The sequence below is a fragment of the Triticum dicoccoides genome, chromosome 4A (assembly GCF_002162155.2).
Source record: "Triticum dicoccoides isolate Atlit2015 ecotype Zavitan chromosome 4A, WEW_v2.0, whole genome shotgun sequence".
Classification (NCBI taxonomy): domain Eukaryota; kingdom Viridiplantae; phylum Streptophyta; class Magnoliopsida; order Poales; family Poaceae; genus Triticum; species Triticum dicoccoides.
Window position 1 is genome coordinate 553,504,124 of NC_041386.1, and position 20,552 is coordinate 553,524,675.

Sequence of the window (20,552 nt, forward strand, 5' to 3'; positions counted from 1 at the left end):
CTGGTCGTTGGACTAAAATTAAACCCAATAATCTGATACGTCCCTGCGGTGTGGTGGACGCAGCCCAGTAACGATCGCTACCTTGCGTGCTATCTGCTCCTTGTATATACAGCCGACGCTCTTGTCCTCTGTTCGTCCTTCCGCCTCGCTCCAGCCGTCGTCTCTCGTTCTCTGTTCCTCGTTCCGCGTCAACTCCACCCGCCGCTGCCGTTGCTCCCGTCGCTCGCCATCAATCGCCATCGCCATCGCTTTGCTTGTTGCTTGCTTGCCGCGTCGCCGTTGTACTTCCTGATGGCTCCTCTCGCTGCTGCTATTGCGTTTGGTTAGGGTGAGCTGCTTCTTTCGTTCGGTTATAAATTTCCGCTGCTTCCGCTCTCCACTCAGCTGTTAATCTTTCTTCCTTATGCTTTCTTTTCGTGTGTAGGGTGCCTGTGGCTGCTTTGTCGTGCGTCCGTGCGGCTGTTTGTTCCTTCTTTCCGAGGTGAGGTTCTGCTCGTTCCCCTGCTTGTAAACTGCTCGATGAAATGCGTGACTGTTGCTTCTTTTCAATGTGGGATCTTTCCTGTGTTGCTTGAGTCATGAGTGCGTGTGTGTGCCATGGATCTATTGTTTGCTGCTTCTAAGAGCCGATGGGATTTGGTTTATCCTCTTTTGTGTTCTACTGATGCGTGTCCATGGATGTTCCTGTGTCTATTTTTGGTTCGTGCCTGTGTGACTCCATTCATGATCATGAACTGTTTGATCTTATGTCCCTTCACTGTGAGACGTTAAATTTGTTCTTCTTATTTCAGAAATCGCACTAATCGGTTCGTCGTCAGATTTGCCTTGCTGTTTCATGTGCTCAAAGGATCATCTTTCTCTTCAGGTTCGATTTTCAGGGATTTTCCTTGCGGCTTCAGTTTATTGTGCTTTTTCTTGTATGAGATTTGAAGCAAGTTCATCCTTCTTCTTCTTCTTAGATATTCTGATGAGAATTGTTATGTGTACAAACCTAAATTTGAGATAAATTCTGCTGTGTTTTACGCTTTAAAACGAGATCGACCTAAGTGGACTTGTTTGTGGCGTTTAAAATTCAGTTATGTGCAAAGAAACAGCAAATACCAGTTTACTGTGGCTTTTCTTGTATGAGATTTCAAGTCAAATTGTTCAGTTTGTTCTTCTTTTTGTTCCTACAGATTCTGAGAGAGAACGTTATGTGCCGCTGTATAAAGATGAATTTGAAATAAATTGAGCTGTGCTCTATGCTTTAATAGGAAATGAACTTAACTGAACTTGTTGCTGACGGTTAAAATTCAGTTATGTACAGAGAAACAACAAATATGAGTGTACTGTAGATTTTCTTGTATAACGCTGCAAGCAAGATGGTTTGGATGGTTCTTATTTCTCTTCTTAGAAATTTTGAGCAAGATTGTTATATGTCTGCCCGCATAAAGGTGTCTTGCTTTTTGAAATTTTTGACAATATGGTCATGCATTCTGAAATTTTGACAGAGAGCTCATCTTTATGGGATTGCATTCTGAATTTTTACATAATCAACATGAGTATAGACTGGTGTTGACTGAGCTGCATTAGAGAAAGTGAGAACTATTGCCCATTGCAAACATGGTGTTCTGTTGAGTGAAATGTAAATTTAAGGTTACCTGACTATGTTTGCCTATTGGACATAATTTAGATGTACTTAGAATTGCACACCTGGGTGGTCAGTTTTGCAAGATATTTTATTTAGTATAATTTGGAATAACCAAAATCATAGAGAAACTAAAATTGTTATATAGTTTTTTTTTCAAACTTGTGTGGTTTCGTCCTAACCAGCGCTGAAGCTTGTAGGACCTTCCTACATGATTAAGAATTAGCATAGGATTGTTGGTTCGTTTTGTGGATACTCTATTATGATATGAATGTATAAATAGAAGATTTTAGGTGTACTTGGAAAATTGCATAGACTGACTATGCTATATGCAAGTAAGTCTACTGTAGAGCAGGCACATTTAGTTTATTGCAAAAGCATGGAGAATTTTTAATTGTTATGCACTCCCTGCATAAACAAATATAAAAGAAGGTGGATTTCCAATCAATTCTACTGTGATGTGCACTTTCAAACAAGAACTGAGCTTGTTTGTGCCATTTAAAATACAATTATCTGCAAAGAAACAACAAATAAGTTGCCCGTTTTAGAAGTGCTGCAGCAGATCATGAATCGATTGGCGTTCCGAATATGCTATATGCACATTAAGTTTCAGTTTCGCTTACCATATCAGATACATGAATATCTTCGTCATCAATACATCCATTATATATTAATCTATCTTACTATGTCATTTCTATTTTGCCTTCCTGATTGTACTGTGCTCTATCCATTTTGCCTTACATAGAGTACTAACTGATTTACATTTTGCCTTCCCGGTTGATCGCGTACATCCTTACATGTGCATATAATTGTCATCACTCTTTTTCATGATTCTCGATGTCGCAGAAAATAATAAAGAGCAAATAATTTGATCATAATATGTACCCTGAAAGCCACTCTTCTTCATGACTATATCATTGTCATTGGATATTATATAAAGATTAAAACTTTTGTTCTTAAAGATTTTCAGCAAGAGCAAATAATCTGATAATAATATGTACCCTAAAAGCCTTGTCATCGGATATTTTATACATGTTAAGACTGGATTCTATAAAATTTTTAATTCCATTTTGAAGGACAATTTGCAATATCATGTTTGCTACGTCCGTAATACTCTTACTGTTGTACTGGGTGTTAAATAATGAACTAACTGATATTGAATGTAATGTAGAATCTTACTTATCATAGTTACACTGTGAGCTTAGATCATTGTTGTTGAATATGGTATGTGCTTCTCATAAGTTGCTTGGTTTTAATCACTTACGTTACAATATCTTTTCTCAGGAATTGGCGTGATCAGTTGATAATCAAGTTTACCTTGTTATTTGATCTGCTGGGCATATCGACTCTGCGGTAAGGTACGGTTGCCACTCGTTTTATCTGGGTTGAGTTACTTGCATTTCGATTGTGTGTGCTTACTCGCACTTATTTTTCTTCCACCGGCTGTGATATTTATACGCATACAAAAACAGGGAATTTGAATTCCACTGATCCTGATTTCGATCGTGCTGCTGCACGTAGTCGAACTGTTTCTCGACACCGTAACAGAGTGGCAGCACGCCTTGCCCTGTTCCAAAGTGCGCTACGGTTTGACATGATCATAGGTTATTCTTCTCCTTAGGGTATTACGTTCTCTGCGATGTGAACTTATGTGCAAATCACTTGTTTAGGCGCCTTGAATTATGTACCCGGATCATCATCCTCTGGTGCTAATGGTGCATTTATGGGTACGGATCATCAACATTCTAATTCAAGACTATTATGGTAGTGCCCTTTTAACATATATTACGCCATAGGAGGTGGTTTCTTTCCGGTTGTCTCAGATACATACAGCCAGTTAAGGCGCCATCAACGAATGCAAAAGAGAAAAATGCGTATCTGGCGTCGATCAGGTCTGCCCTGCTTGTGTCGCCTTGTGATCAACTGTAAAAAGAACACCTAGGTCATTATCAAACTATGCTAAATTAGTTATTTCGTTTGTTTGAAGGTTACCCCTACCAGACTACATCTACCACACGCTCTCTGTTTTCTTCTGATTACACAGAGTTTTAAAAAGGTATTTTTGTAGTCAAGGTCATATAGCTTAGACACTTTCTGAAAACATCTAATGCATTCTCTCTACAGCATCGTATAAAAAGAGGTCATATCTGGGAGCGCCCGAGTACACATGCCAGTTCTGTGGCGCTGTGTTTTGGTTCCGCGAGAGATGTAAAAAAGAAACGTGTGTGCCTGAGCTCCGTATCATATATAACCTATGCTGCAAGGGCGGTAAAGTGTCAATGCCTGCTTTCAAAAACCCACCACCTTTTCTGTCAGAACTACTTAGGTTTGATGGTGATTCATGTTCTAAGCAATTCTTGGATAAAATCAGACAATACAATTCCCTTTTTGCTTTCACCTCCATGGGAGCAGATATTGATAGACATATTAATGAAGGTGGTGGTCCATATGTATTTAAAATTCATGGTCAGGTATATCACCGTATTGGATCACTTCTGCCAAATAGAGGTGCAACTCCAAAATTTGCCGAGCTGTATATTCATGACACACAAAATGAGGTCTCAAATCGAATTAATGCCGTGATGAACGAAGATAGTGAAAAAGATAGTGGTATTGACAGAGACATAGCTGATGGTTTGATGAAGATGCTTGATGAGTTTAATCCTCTTGTACAAACATTTAGAATGGCTAGAGATCGACTTCAAAACCAAGGCGAGGAAAGAATTGCTATTAGAATAGTTGGTGCGGAAAAAAAATGACTCAGTGCAATATAACCTCCCTACGTGCAATGAACTTGCTGGACTAATTATTGGTGATTTTGGTGTGGAAAATTATAAACGTGATGTTATTGTTGATAGTATGGAAAAAGGACTACACCATGTGTCTAGCCTCCATCCTGCTTTCATGCCGTTGCAGTACCCTTTATTATTCCCGTATGGTCGACGAGGATTTCAGCTCGGCATACCTCACAGAGACATAGACTTATCACATTCTATAGATATCACAAGTGACCTCCCAGTTCCTGAGGGTAGAAGTCGTGTGTCGATGGCAGAGTATTACTGCTACTGCTGTCATTATAAAAAAAATCAATTCAATCCGTTTCTTTGCTGCGAAAGATTATCTTCACAGTCCCAGGTTGACAGTTTTGCAAGTGTTGAAGAAGGCAGGCTAACATACATAGCAGAGCACCAAGACGACTTTAGATGCGAACATTTCCAAGGTGTTGCTGACGCTGTTGGATAGGGTCATCTTGACGGTAGCAGTATAGGTAAAAAAAGAATTGTCCCTACGGCCTTCACGGGTGGAGATCGCTATGGGCAACAAAATTTCCAAGATGGTGTTGCAATATGCCGTGTTTTTGGTCCACCTCATTTATTTGTCACCTTCACGTGTAACCCAAAGTGGGCTGAGATCAAAGATGCCCTTGTATTTGAGCCTGGACAAAAAAGCACAGATCGTTCTGATCTTGTGGTTCGAGTCTTCAAGCTCAAGATGGAGCAGTTCATGAAAGGAATCATGAAGGGTCGAACATTTGGTCCTGTATGCGCGGGTAGCTATTCTCGCCACAATTCAGTCATGAACAACCCCATAGCTCTAGAGTGGTTGCACTAACACTTCCGTTTAATTTGCATAGTATTATACAGTGTGGAGTTTCAGAAGTGCGGTCTGCCGCACATACACGTCCTCGTCTGGCTTCAGGGTAGGACGGGCGCAGGTGTAACCGACCTTGTTGACACGTACATCTCAGCTGAGATTCCCGATCCAGGAGTGGATCCTCTTGGTTATGCGTTAGTCGAAGAGTTTATGATGCACGGCCCCTGTGGTGTAGCTAATAAAAACCGCCCTTGCTTGAAAGATAAGGTGTGCACAATTTTTTTTTCCAAAAGACTTCCAGAGTGAAACCACTGTTGACGATAAGGGCTTTGTCATGTATAGACGTCGTGATTCTGGTATAAAAATAAATAAGAAGGGCACTGAACTTGATAACAGACATGTTGTTCCGTATTGTATGAAACTGTTAAAGAAATTCCAAGCTCACATCAATGTAGAGTGGTGCAATAAAAGTGAGGTCTTAAAGTATCTTTTCAAATACGTGACCAAAGGAACAGATCGTTCAAACGTTGTTTTCACAAAATACAAAAAGAGGAAACATGGTGCTGCTGATGATGCTAATGACGTGCCAGAAAGTTCTTCTGCCACAAAACGTACAAAGGTTGAGCTGAGGGGAAAATTAGGTGCTAAAAAATATGAAATAGATGAAATAGCTAATTTCCTGAAAGCTCGATATCTTTCTGACAAAGAATCTCTTTGGCGAATGTATGGTTACGATATACACCACCATTACCCTGCTGTTGAACGTCTTGCCTGTCATCTTCCAAACATGAACAATGTTATCTTTAAATCGACCACCAACTTACCATCATTAGTTTCTACACCTTTCCTTTAACGAACATCCCTCACTGCGTGGTTTGAAGCAAATACACAGTTTCCACAGGCTAGATGTTTGACATATTGTGAGTATCCACGACATTCTGTTTGGATTTCAGAACGCCGTAAGTGGGATGAAAGACGACATGGTACAAAGATAGGCCGCATGTACCACGTACCTCCAAATGTCGGTGACTGTTATTACCTACGAATGCTTCTTATGTATGTGAAAGCAGCTGAGTCGTACGAAGATGTGAGAACCTTTGAAGGTATTGTATATGACACATTTAAAGAAGCGTGTTCTGCAAGAGGTTTGTTAGGTGATGATCAAGAGTGGATAAAAGCTTTTGATGAAGCTGTTCGCTGGGGTATGGGCCGACAGATTCGCTCACTTTTCGTTATGATGTTTATCTACTGTGGTATAGGTGACGAGCGTGCTTTTTTTGAAAAATATTGGCAAGCTATGGGCGATGATATAGTATACAACTTGCGACGCAATTTAAATAATAAGTCATACAATGTGCCCGATGACTCTTTAAAACACATGGTTCTACAAGAACTGCATGAATTGTTCCTAAAAAATGGTCATAGCCCATCGAATTACAACTTGCCTCCTCTTGTTGACAGCAGTTCAGATGCATTTGAAAATTGACTGGTTGATGAAGAACTATCATATAATGTACCGGAGCTATTGGTTCAAAGCCCAATCCTATATGAACGGCTAAATACTGACCAACGCATTGCATACCATCGTATTGTCGATAGTGTCACCACTGGCCCAGCAGCGCTGTACTTTGTGTCTGGCTATGGTGGAACCGGCAAAACCTTCCTATGGACTTCTATTACCACATACCTATGATCAAAACGTTTGGTTGTTCTTACAGTTGCATCTTCCGGTGTTGCATCATTGCTTCTTCCTGGTGGAAGAACAACACATTCACGATTTAAAATACCCATTGACATAGATGAAACCACCATTTGTGATATGAAACGTGGTACAATGCTTGCGCGATTGATCAAATCAGCTGCGCTTATAATATGGGACGAAGCTCTAATGAGCCATCGGCGTTGCTTTGAAGCAGTTGATAGATCTATGTGTGATGTGCTTTCTGAAGATAACCAGGAATTAGCTTTGCTTCCTTTCGGAGGCAAGGTAATGGTGTTGGGTGGTGACCTTAGGCAAATATTACCCGTTGTAGAAGGTGGTGTAAGAAGTCAAACTGTTAATGCAGCAGTCACAAGTTCACATTTATGGGCACATGCACAAGTTTTGCACTTAAACATTAACATGAGATTAAAAGCACCATCCCTTGACCCAAATTCTGCTGTCCAGTTAGCACATTTCAGTGACTTTGTTTTGGCTGTTGGTGATGGAACATTCCCTGCAGTTCGTAGAGGTGATGAAACCGAAGCATCTTGGATAGAACTTCGTTTGGATCTTATGACCATGGAAGGTGATAATAAGATACGTGCAATGATAGAAGCTGTCTATACTGACTTTCCTGATAAATTTATGGATCCAACATATCTTTGTGATCGTGCGATATTATGCCCTACACATGACGTATGTGATGAGATCAATGATGTTATGCTAACTATGGTTCCAGAGCAAGCTAGAGAATACTTAAGTTATGACTGCGTCTCAAAAATTTCTAAAAAATTTAGTGATATGGAAGCTATTTACTCAATTGAATACTTGAACATGCTTAGTGTCAACAATTATCCAGAGCATCGTTTGGTTCTGAAAAAAGGTATCCTGATTATGCTCCTGCGAAACCTGAATCCAAGTGAGGGTCTTTGTAATGGCACACGAATGCTGATCACAGACTTAGGAGATCGGTTGATTGAAGCAAGGATTCTAACTGGTTCCAACGTAGGTGAAACTGTTTACATCCCTAAGATCATGCTTTGCACCAAAAACAAAAAATGGACATTCAGTCTAGAACGCCGTCAATTTCCAATAAGAGTTTGTTATGCAATGACCATCAATAAAAGTCAGGGGCAATCTCTTAATGCGGTTGGACTTTATCTTAGAAACACTGTGTTCTCACATGGGCAGCTCTACGTAGCTCTGTCCTGTGTCACATCAAGGGCAGGTCTGAAAATTGTGATAGAAGATGATAAGCAGAATTACACAAGGTGGACAAAAAATATTGTCTACCGTGAAATATTTGGATCACTGCAGTAATTCAAAGATGTACACTAGTACAGTATGTATATGTCAATACTGTATAGATATTATCGTTGCACAGAAATGCTTGTCTATTTTCTACACTCACCTACTATGACGTTTACTCAATTTTCTTGGGACCCGCACTTCTATTATATTGGTGTGACGCCCCAAGACCGGCGCTTCAGATGCCTTCCAGGGTCTCCGGGTTTCGTCGTTTGTTTTGTTTGGTTCGTTGCATCATGTGCATTACATCATGTCATCATGCCATCTTTTCTCAAAGCTAACTAAAACTCTCTTAAATAAATTGTGTGGATCTTCGATCCATTTAAATCGAGGGAGTTCACAAGGTGAAATTCTCTTTATAACATATAAAAGTCTCCTACTATTTTAGGGAGCTATATTGAAATATTCCATTAGTGTGGAACCACCCTCAAACACACTTGCAGTTTAAATTATATGCCTTTCATAATTTCCTTTCCAACCTTCTCCAAACCCTATGCCCAATTCTTTCCCTAACCGTTGCTCTTCTCTCTTTTTCTCCTTCTTTTTTTTTTCTATAAGAGAAGAGAAGTAATGAGAGAGGGAGCCCAGCTACCAACCCATTTGGCCAAGGCCTCTCGCAGCTCATCAGCCAGCCCACCACCAAAGTGGCCCAAGGTCCACCTGCTAACCCTAGCCCGACAACATCTCCCTCATTTCCCTCTAGTGCGCCGCCACCTCCCACGACAACAGCGAGCCCCGCTCGATCCCCTCGCGCACCCCATCTCCCTCGAACCCCTCCTCCTCTTTCGTTCCTCCCAGCGCCGCTAGGAGAGCACCGCACGCACACGCAACCATCGCTCGGTCTTCTCCTCTCGCTCGTCTCCTCTCCCCTTCCTTCGTTCCTCTCGCCCGTGAACCATCTCCGCCTGATCTCCACCTCTCCTCTTGCTTCTCCTCGAGCCAGGGGACGAGCCCCCGCGCCCGATCCCCCCAGCGCCGCGGCGACGACCGAGCCGTCCCCGGCAAAGCCCCTTCTCCTCCACCTCTCTGCGCCTCCTCGCGCGCGCCGTGACCACCCCTCAGGGCCAACATCACCGCCTCTGCTTCGTCGAGCAGCACCATCCACCAGGCCGCCGCATCACCAGGAGCTCTTCTTGCCCCATGCGCCGCCGGCCGTCCATGGTCGCAACCCCGTGTGCTCCGCCGCCCTGCGCCTCCGCCTCACCGGACCTGCTCCATCCTCCGCTGCTGCCGCGAGCCCACCATGGCGCTGCTGCTGGGCTTGCCTCCCGCTGGCCCCTGCTGATGCCATGGCCGCCTCGTCAGCAGCTTGCCTCAGCCTCTCGTGCTACCCCGCCCGGTCTAGCCTCGGCTCCGCTAGCCCCCTGCATCGCTTCCTCACCAGGAGCTGAGCTCCATCCAGTTCGGCGCCACTCCCTGTACAAGTTCAATTGCATCGGTTCACCTAGGTTGTTCGTCCTCTACTCGCAGCTCCATCCATGGCAGCCTCTGTTCGTTGACCACCGAGACCTGAGGCCCTTTTGTGTTGCTTCGCTTTGGATGCGCCAAGATCGTCTCCGACAAGTGTACCACTACATGGTGACTCGTGTGTACCACTACCGTCGCCCCGAAGACGTTGGAGTCATCAAGTACCCCTCCGAACGAACGTGAACGACTACCATCGCAAGAACGGGACCGGCGGGTCCGAAGACCCCAAGTACCACGATAACCCCGAAGGGAGACGAGTTCGTCAAGTTCATCTTTGAAACGTGTACCACTACCGACGACTGAGACCCTGGATTCGACAAATTCCTCACGGTGACCCTGAACATCTATGGGACATGCACGACTTCGAACCGTGTACCACGTCGAATATGTACGGCTACACGACGAACCGCCTATACCCTGAACGACTACCGCCGCCGAAGTTCGCGAGTATAACTACTTCCACAACGCGTCGTGTACGACTATCGTCGCTTGGGTTTGACAAGACTCCGAGTACCACTACGTTTGCCAGGTACAACTACACCAAGTCCGGACCGACCAGTGCCTTGAGAACATCTGTACCTCTTCCGTCGCCAAGGATCAAAAGTACCACTACGTCCCATCGAACTCGAACCGTCTCGTTTGCACGCTTCGAAGGTATAACCACCGAGATGACCGTCCGTGGATGAATGCTTGCGATGTATGAGTTGCACCCTATGTTTGCACCGTGTCCGAGTTGTCACTTGCTTGGTCCTCATTGCCATGCCGTCCATCCGTGGGAACCCGGAATCCGGGATCACCCCACCATCTTTTGCATGCATCCGCACACTTCTCCTTTGCATCGGTATCTCAATCGAGTTACCGGAACCGGAACGCTGCCGTGGCACCGTTTTCGTTAACGTTGCCGTGGCATCGTTTTCGTTATCGTTGCCGTGGCACCCCTTTTCTTTCCACCACGGTGACAAATGCTTCATAATGCTTTTGTCAAAATTTTATTAAAAATTGCATAACTTGCACATGTCATCCGCATCATGATAACAACATTTAAAATGCTTAAATTGTTGTTTGCATTTAAATGGCTAAATGCATATGAGGATTGTCCGGAATTGTTGTTCGTTGTTTCCGGCCTCATTTAAACTTGACTAGATAGGTAGTTTTACTTTGTTTCACCCTCTTACCATGTTTAACAACATTTAATATTGTTGGGTACATAAACGAGCTCCACTTAATTTGTAGGTTTGTTTTGTGCATTTTGCCCTGCCTCTTTTAACCAGACATGCATCATACTTGATTGTGCATCATGCCATGTTTATGTGGTGGTTGTTTATTATGTTGTTTGCTTCTTTCCGGTGTGCTTCTTCGGGTTGGTTCCGATAACGTCGCGTTTGTGAGGATTCGTTCGACTACGTCCGTTTATCTTTTTCATGGACTCGTTCTTCTTCCTTGCGGGATTTCAGGCAAGATGGCCATACCCTCGAAATCACTTCTATCTTTGCTTGCTAGTTGCTCGCTCTTTTGCTATGCCTATGCTGCGATACCTACCACTTCCTTATCATGCCTCCCATATTGTTAAGCCAAGGCTCTAACTCACCTTGTCCTAGCAAACCGTTGTTTGGCTATGTTACCGCTTTGCTCAGCCTCTCTTATAGCGTTGTTAGTTGCAGGTAAAGATTGGAGTTTGTTCCATGTTGGAACATGGATATTTTGTTGGGATATCACAATATCTCTTATTTAATTAATGCATCTATATACTTGGTAAAGGGTGGAAGGCTCGGCCTTATGCCTGGTGTTTTGTTCCACTCTTGCCGCCCTAGTTTCCGTCATATCGGTGTTATGTTTCCGGATTTTGCGTTCCTTACACGGTTGGGTTATAATGGGAACCCCTTGACAGTTCGCCTTGAATAAAACTCCTCCAGCAATGCCCAACATTGGTTTTACCATTCGCCACCTAGCCTCTTTTTTCCTTGGGTTCCGCAGACTCAAGGGTCATTTTTATTTAAACCCCCCCGGGCCAGTGCCCCTCTGAGTGTTGGTCCACCTTGTCAGCCGCCGGTGGCCACCAGGGGCAACTCTGGGCTGGTCTACCAGAAGTTTGGAGAATCTGAATGTGCCTTGAGAACGAGATATGTGCAGCTCCTATCGGGATTTGTCGGCACATTCGGGCGGTGTTGCTGGACTCGTTTTACCATTGTCGAGGATGTCTTGTAACCGGGATGTCGAGTCTGATCGGAATGTCTTGGGAGAAGGAATATCCTTCATTGACCGTGAGAGCTTGTGATGGGCTAAGTTGGGACACCCCTGCAGGGATTTGAACTTTCGAAAGCCGTGCCCGCGGTTATGGGCAGATGAGAATTTGTTAATGTCCGGTTGTAGAAAACCTGAAGTTAACCTTAATTAAAATGCATCACCCGTGTGTGTAACCGTGATGGTCTCTTCTCGGCGGAGTCCGGGAAGTGAACACGGTGTTGGAGTAATGCTTGACGTATGTTGTTCTAGGATCACTTCTTGATCATAGTTGTTCGACCGTGCTTTTGCCTTCTCTTCTCACTCTCATTTGCGTATGTTTAGCCACTATATATGCTAGTCGCTTGCTGCAGCTCCACATCATACCTTTACCCTTCCTATAAGCTTAAATAGTCTTGATCGCGAGGGTGTGAGATTGCTGAGTCCCCGTGACTCATAGATACTTCCAAAACCAGCTTGTAGGTGTCGATGATATCGTGCAGGTGACTCAACCGAGCTCAAGGAGGAGCTCGATGAAGACCTTGTTCGTTCTGTTGTTCCGTTTCCAGTTGATCAGTAGTGGAGCCCAGTTGGGATGATCGGGGATCTGTGTAGCTTTTGGGGTAGTCTTCTTTTATTTTGGTTCCATAGTCGGACCTTGAGTGTATTTGGATGAATGTAATGTTATATTCATGTAATTGTGTGAAGTGACGATTGTAAGGCAACTATGCATCTCTTTTCCCTTATGTATTACATGGGTTGTTGTGAAGATTACCTCACTTGCGACATTGCTCTCAATGCGGTTATGCCTCTAAGTCGTGCTTCGACACGTGGGAGATATAGCCGCATCGAGGGCGTTACAATTGGTACCTACATTCACCCTTCCACTTCTGTTGGTTCGACTATTTTTCTCGTTAGCTTTTGTCCTTTTGTTAATTTGTAGATGGCTTTGAACTCTGTGTCTGATGAGTCGGCAGCAAGTCGGCACTGGTCTGCAATTAGAGTTTATTATGCAATGATGAATAAAAGCCAGGAACATTGTTGGAATGCGATTGGCCTTTATGTTAGAAAACCTGTACACATGTTGAGCAGAATCACACACGATGGGCAAAAAATACTCTCTGCCATGTTACTGTGATATTTTTTTTGATTTTCTTGCCGCTCACACTTCTATTGTAGTGCAACTTCTGTTGCTTAAAAGATTTTTCTCTTCAGCCTTTGATCTTCTTCTTAATTTGGAGATGGCTTTCGACTCTCTGTCTGATGTGTCGCCAGCGAGCCGGCACTGGTCTATTCGTGTGCGTGTTGCACGTATGTGGGACTACTGTGGAACACGTGATGGACATCCTCCAATACATGTTGATCTTGTATTGGTGGATGAGAAGGTAACTACACGTCGCTGTTTAATAACAAGCACACATTATTTTCTTTTGATAAACATGAATTCAAAATGTAAAATTGCTCTTACTATACAATATTAGTACAAAATCAGTGCTTATATTATAGCTAATTGTACTTACTCTTCTTTATTTCCTTTGCATAATGATCAATGCAGCATGCTTCTGTGCTACCAAGAGATTCAATCCTTATATTATAAGTAGTTGCACTTACTCTTCTTTACTTTAATAGTAATTATCAACACAACAACTGTCATGTTTTGCTCCCACTAATTGCTCTATGAACAACTCCTTTAACATTAACTACCATCTTCAACAGGGTAACCATATTTATGCTAAGATTCCTGGAAACGAAGCAACAAAGTTCAAACAGCTTGTTGAGGAGCAGAAAGTCTACTGCTTCAAGAAGTTCTTGGTTGTTCCAAGCAAAGCTTCTTACAAGCCATTCCCTGCCAAGTATATGATTAGGTTCACACCATGGACCACCGTTGTAGATGCAGAGGATGTTCATCCAGAGTTCCCAATGTATGTGTACAACCTCATGCCATTCTCCGAACTGCCATCACGTGTTGGTGCTCAGGATTTCTTTGTTGGTAAGACCTGTGACTAAACATGGAACGTCTTTATACTACAGAAATAAGAAAGTATATTCAGCCTTATAATCTCTTTGCAGATGTCATTGGGCAAGTTGTTGGTGTGTCACAGCTGGCATACGTGCGCATGCCTACAAACATAGCTGACACTCCAAAGCAAGTCATTGCCCTCAGAGACGACAGGTTGGCCTAATCATTGACTTAGAACGTATTTGCATTGAGAATGTCTGTTCATGAAATGGTGATTCATGCTGTGATTATAATAAGTAGTACCTAAGTAAGGTGTGCATTAGCACACAAATAACTCACTTCAATCAAATTTTAACATAAGTGTTTTTTCCTTTATAGGAATACCGAAATGAAAATCGTTCTGGGGACAAAGGGCTGTTGAGTTTGAAGCACAGCTTGTGTACGACAATGGACAGAACCTACCTGTTGTTGGTGTTTTTGTTGGTCTTCTGATGAAATCTTACAATAGTAAGTCCAAAAATCTATGTTTGAACCAGTTGCCAGTGCTTAGGTTTCACGCTGAATGTATTCTGGACCTATTATGCAGATGATGAAACTCTGAGTGGAGGATCTGCATGTAGATGGTATCTAAACGAGGACATTCCTGAAATAGATGACTGCTTTGAAAGGTTTGACTGCAATTTACAATTATGTGCCTTCCAACTCATCTTCTCACGAGTTGAACCACATGTCTTTGCACACACAGGTTGGGTGATGATTTCCAGAAAGTTCAATGGATATCAAATGGTGCTGAGAAGTTTGCCGCAAAACGCAACCGAGCTGACCTGCCACAGAGAAGTGTCGACGAGCTTCGAAACATGGACCCATGGGAGACAGAGGTGTGTTTCTATCACACCTAAATTCATTCATCCTCTATTTCTTTGCTCTTTTCAGATATAATAGTAACACCTTTGACAAAATATCTGTGTTGCACTCTTTCGTTTGCCAGAACACGGATTTCCTTTGCACCGTCACAATTACAAAGGTGATGCCTGAGCAGCCATGGTGGTTCCAATCGTGTTCTAAGTGCCATCGGTCAGCCACCTCTTATGGCTCCGAGTTCAAATGCAGCGCAGGATGTGTGTCGACGAAAGCTTACCCAAAGTACACTCTCGTAAACACACTCCTGTTGGTCACTCAATTAATATGGCTATTGATTTGCGTATGCAGATTCCGTCTTTGTTTGGAAGGAACAGATGGCACAGGCACAGCAGAGTTTGTGTTCTTTAACCGAGTTGCACAACAACTTGTTGGAAAATCTGTCATGGCACTGCTAAGGTCATCTGGGCTTCCTCGCGAGATAGCTGCTATTGTGTCTCAAAAATACACCCTCGCTGTCTCGGTGACCCAAAAGAGCCTATCACAGAGAAACATCTCATTTCAAGTGAATGGCATTGAAACCTTCTTTGGGAGGCAGAACTCTGTGCCACATGATACTCGTGCCTCTACTGTGATGCCCCTCGTAGCTCCAGCTGGTTCTTTAACTGACCATGCGCCTGCTCTACCTAACAATCCCAGCTCTGGTGAAGGGATTCCTGAGCTCCCCATAGAGACTGACAAATAAATCAAAAAGTCAAGCACATCACGCGTGGTAAGGTCTTGAAAATCTAAAGTACTTATTATCCGAATTGTGTGGATCATCCAATTGTGTTAAACAACACTTTTCCATCTCTCTTTAGCCGCTTCGTCTCCTGAAGAGAAAGAATACTAATGCCTCTGCTGAAGTAGAGTTGTCAAGCAAAGTGACTGAAAATGATGCTTCAAGTGATGGAACTATAGTCCTGCCAATTACACCTCCCATGTATGTATCTCGTCAAATTCACAAAAATTATTGTTTCCTCTTGCTTCATTTCTATCAATTCATTGTAATGTCGCTTCTGCCACATACAAATCCACAAACACGATCAAGAACAACAACATTGAAGTCCTGGAAAACCAGTCATTTAGTTCACTATCTTTTTGAAAAACACCAACAAATTTTGTTCCGCTTTCATAATTATGGTAATCTCATGTTTGTCTACTATGTTTACATCTCTTCTGAGCTCTTGTTTGCAACATGCATTACTGCGCTGCTGAAGAGCTTACAGTTGCATCAGGAACTTCCACTGAGCAGACTACCCCTCCTAAGAAATCGTGAGTATCCCCTCCATCAATTAGGTTCATTCTAATTGATCTCATAAACTGGTGTAATTTGGAAGGGAATCAATAATAACAATAATTTCCCAATAAGAATATCTCCAAAATATGTTTGGTAATAACAACCATGGAGAAACTGTAAAACAGTTGCTTATAGTTCTTCAGTACTTGATTAGACAATTTCCTTCGTTAACCATAGTTTAATTGTTTTTTATTTTCATCTTTTGAAAACATGTGCAGTAAGATTGACAAGACTGTTGTTACTGCCTCTGATCCTCCAAAGAAGCCCAAGAAGGGAGACAGTGGCTCCAAAACAAAGTAAGAAACAGTGATTAAAACTGATAGCAACAGTCTCTCTCACATTACCTGCACCTCATAGAATTTTTACTGCTCTTTGCTAAAGTGTATCATGTGTGTTGTAATGCAGGTGATATCCTTCACCTCTTGCGTTTGGATGGTCACATGAGCGTAAGATGCTGGCGTTTAAGCTCATCCGACTCTGCATGTTCACTATTCCTGCCAATGAAACTCCCTTATGTTATGTAATATATCAATGATCCACCAAAGTAGTAGTGGAGCCAAACTTACCAGTATTAGATGATATCGACCTCATGTTCAGCCAACTACTTTTCCGTTTACCGTTGCTCATCAGCGTAAGCAGATTTGCTGTGCATCTGTTCTGTAGCAGAACCTTAAAAGACTTAATATTCAGCTAGCTATTTTTCCCTCTCATGCCATCTGTTGGCATAGGCAGAAGAGCTGAGTACATATTGTGTATAGTTTATTCTACACTAGAAACTTGTAAAACGTAATATTCAGGCAGTTGCTTTTCCCTTTCATGTCAGTTGCTGGCATAAGCAGAGGTGCTGACTACATATTGTACATAGTACTACCTTGTAAGACTTGAACCTAAGTTATGGTTTCCCTTATGCAGTAAAGTACTTATGTGTATTATAGAAGCTTCTTCTTACTACCGTAGAATATTCTCATAACTATGCTCAGTTATGTCAATTGCTCAACAGTAATTTGTTCACCCATCGTAGAATACTTATGCTCTTGAGAGAAGCCACTAGTGAAACCTATGGCCCCCGGGTCTATTCTCATCATATCAATCTCCATCACTTTAATCTTGCTTTGCTTTTTTTACTTTGCTTTTACTATTTACATTGCATCTTTATATCAAAAATACTATATCTATCAAATCTCACTCTCGTAGAAGGGATTGACAACCCCTAATCGCGTTGGTTGCGAGTAGCTATCGCTTTGTGCAGGTACGAGGGACTTGAGCGTGGCCTCCTACTGGATTGATACATTGGTTCTCAAAAACCGAGGGAAATACTTACGCTACTCTGTTGCATCATCCCTTCCTCTTCGGGGAAAACCAACGGAAGCTCAAGACGTAGCAAGAAGGATTTTTGGCGCCGTTGCCGGGGAGGTTCGCGCAAGTCAAGATTTGACTCCCGACAACGAGCCATTTCTGGCGCCGTTGCCGGGGAGTCTACGCAAAAAGTCAACATACCAAGTACCCATCACAATCCCTATCTCTCGCATTACATTATTTGCCATTTGCCTCTCGTTTTCCTCTCCCCCCAATTCACCCTTGCCGTTTTATTCGCCCTCTCTCTCTCTATCCTCCCTCTCTATTTGCCTCTTTTTGCCCGTTTGCTTTTGTTTGCTCGTGTGTTAGATTGCTTGCTTGTCGCAATGGCTCAAGATACTATCAAATTGTGTGACTTCACCAATAACAACAATAATGATTTCCTTAGCACTCCGATTGCTCCTCTTACCAATGCTGAATCTTGTGAAATTAATACCGCTTTGTTGAATCTTGTTATGAAAGATCAATTCGCCGGCCTTCCTAATGAAGATGCCGCTACTCATCTGAATAGCTTCGTTGATTTATGTGATATGCAAAAGAAAAAAGATGTCAATAATGATGTCGTTAAATTGAAGCTATTTCCTTTTTCGCTTAGAGATCGTGCTAAAGCTTGGTTTTCGTCTTTGCCTAAGAATAGTATTGATTCATGGAACAAGTGCAAATATTCTTTTATCTCTAAGTATTTTCCTCCCGCTAAGATCATCTCTCTTAGAAACGATATTATGAACTTTAAACAACTTGATCATTAACACGTTGCACAAGCTTGGGAGAGAATGAAATTAATGATACGTAATTGCCCTACTCATGGTTTGAATTTGTGGATGATTATACAAAAAAATTATGCCGGATTGAATTTTGCTTCTAGAAATCTTTTAGATTCGGCCGCGGGAGGCACTTTTATGGAAATCACTTTAGGAGATGCTACTAAACTCCTAGATAATATTATGGTTAATTATTCTCAATGGCATACCGAAAGATCTTCTAATAAAAAAGTGCATGCGATAGAAGAAATCAATGTGTTGAGTGGAAAGATGGATGAACTTATGAAATTATTTGCTACTAAGAGTGTTTCTTATGATCCTAATGATATGCCTTTGTTTACTTTGATTTAGAATAACAATGAATCTATGGATGTGAATTTTGTTGGTAGGAATAATTTTGGTAACAACGCTTATAGAGGGAATTTTAATCCTAGGCCATATCCTAGTAATCCTTCTAATAATTATGGTAATTCCTACAACAACTCTTATGGAAATTATAATAAGATGCCCTCTGAATTTGACAATAGTGTTAAAGAGTTTATGAATTCACAAAATAATTTTAATGCTTTGCTAGAGGAGAAATTGCTTAAAGTTGATGATTTGGCTAGAAATGTTGATAGAATTTCTCTTGGGGTTGATTCTTTAAAGCTTAGATCTATTCCTCCTAAGCATGATATCAATGAGTCTCTCAAAGCCATGAGAATTTCCATTGATGAGTGCAAAGAAAGAACCGCTAGGATGCGTGCTTCCAACGATGCCTTTATTAAAGCGTGTTCCTCCAATTCCTATGAAAATCAAGATGATCTAAAAGTTATTGATGTGTCCCCTATTAAATCTTTATTTTGCAATATTAATCTTGATGAAACTGAATATGATCTTCCTTTACCTAGAAGGTGTTCTAAAAATTCGGAGTATTTAGATCTTAATGATGAAATTGACGAAAGTGGGATTGAAAGAAATAAAAATCTAGATGTTGCTAAACCCACTATATTGGATTTCAAGGAATTTAATTATGAAAGTTGCTCTTTAATTGATTGTATTTCCTTGTTGAAATCCGTGCTAAATTCTCCACATGCTTATAGTCAAAATAAAGCCTTCACCGAACATATTGTTGATGCCTTGATGCAATCTTATGAAGAAAAATTTGAGTTGAAAGTTTCTTTCCCTAGAAAACTCTATGATGAGTGGGAACCAACTATTAAAATTAAAATTAAAGATCATGAGTTTTATGTTTTGTGTGATTTGGGTGCTAGTGTCTCTACTATTCCCAAGACTTTGTGTGATTTACTAGATTTCCGTAATTTTGATGATTGCTCTCTAAACTTGCAGCTTGCGGATTCCACTATTAAGAAACCTATGGGAAGGATTAATGATGTTCTTATTGTTGCAAATAGGAATTATGTGCCCGTAGATTTCATTGTTCTTGATATAGATTGCAATCCTTCTTGCCCTATTATTCTTGGTAGACTTTTCCTTAGAACGGTTGGTGCGATTATTGATATGAAGGAAGGGAATGTTAGATTTCAATTTCCATTAAAAAAGGGCATGGTACACTTTCCAAGAAAGAAAATAAAATTACCATATGAAACTATCATGAGAGCCACCTATGGATTGCCTACCAAAGATGACAATACCTAGATCTATCCTCGCTTTTATGCCTAGCTAGGGGCGTTAAACGATAGCGCTTGTTGGGAGGCAACCCAATTTTATTTTTATTCCTTGCTTTTTGCTCCTATTTAGTAATAAATAAATTATTTAGCCTCTGTTTTGGTTGTGGTTTTGTGTTTAATTAGTGTTTGTGCCAAGTAGAACCGTTGGGAAGACTTGGGGGAAAGTCTTGTTGAACTTGCTGTAAAAAACAGAAACTTTAGCGCTCATGAGAACTGCTGTCATTTTTATTTGAAGAGTGCTATTTAGTTAACTCTTTTTGCAGATGATTAATAGATAAATTCCTCACGTCCAGCAATTTATTTTAGAATTTCTGGGGTTCAGATCTTGCGCTAGCTACAGATTACTACAGACTGTTCTGTTTTTGATAGATTCTGTTTTTCGTGTGTTGATTGCTTATTTTGATGAATCTATGGCTAGTAAAATAGTTTATAATCCATAGAGAAGTTGGAATACAGTAGGTTTAACACCAATATAAATAAATAATGAGTTCATTACAGTAACTTGAAGTGGTCTTTTGTTTTCTTTCGCTAACGGAGCTCACGAGTTTTCTATTTTGAGTTTTGTGTTGTGAAGTTTTCAAGTTCTGGGTGAATTCTTTTGATGGATCATGGAACAAGGAGTGGCGAGAGCCTAAGATTGGGGATGCCCATGGCACCCCCAAGATAATCTAAGGACACCAAAAGTTCAAA

At 41.7% G+C, this 20,552-nt stretch overlaps 1 long non-coding RNA gene across 13 annotated transcripts; it reads left to right on the top strand.

Moving 5' to 3' along the window:
• The first annotated feature begins 126 nt into the window (after positions 1 to 126).
• Positions 127 to 17,009, top strand: LOC119286716. 13 transcript variants are annotated; one of them, XR_005140627.1, is made up of 15 exons: positions 127 to 328; positions 425 to 481; positions 792 to 865; positions 2,912 to 2,985; positions 13,134 to 13,303; positions 13,635 to 13,908; positions 13,989 to 14,091; positions 14,257 to 14,385; positions 14,465 to 14,546; positions 14,624 to 14,756; positions 14,867 to 15,021; positions 15,088 to 15,508; positions 15,597 to 16,050; positions 16,294 to 16,371; positions 16,481 to 17,009. It is a non-coding gene; the product is annotated as an uncharacterized LOC119286716 (long non-coding RNA). The 13 variants fall into 13 exon arrangements; XR_005140625.1 differs by having other exon boundaries at positions 128 to 328; positions 14,867 to 14,996; XR_005140636.1 differs by having other exon boundaries at positions 128 to 328; positions 14,867 to 14,952.
• Positions 17,010 to 20,552: the final 3,543 nt, after the last annotated feature.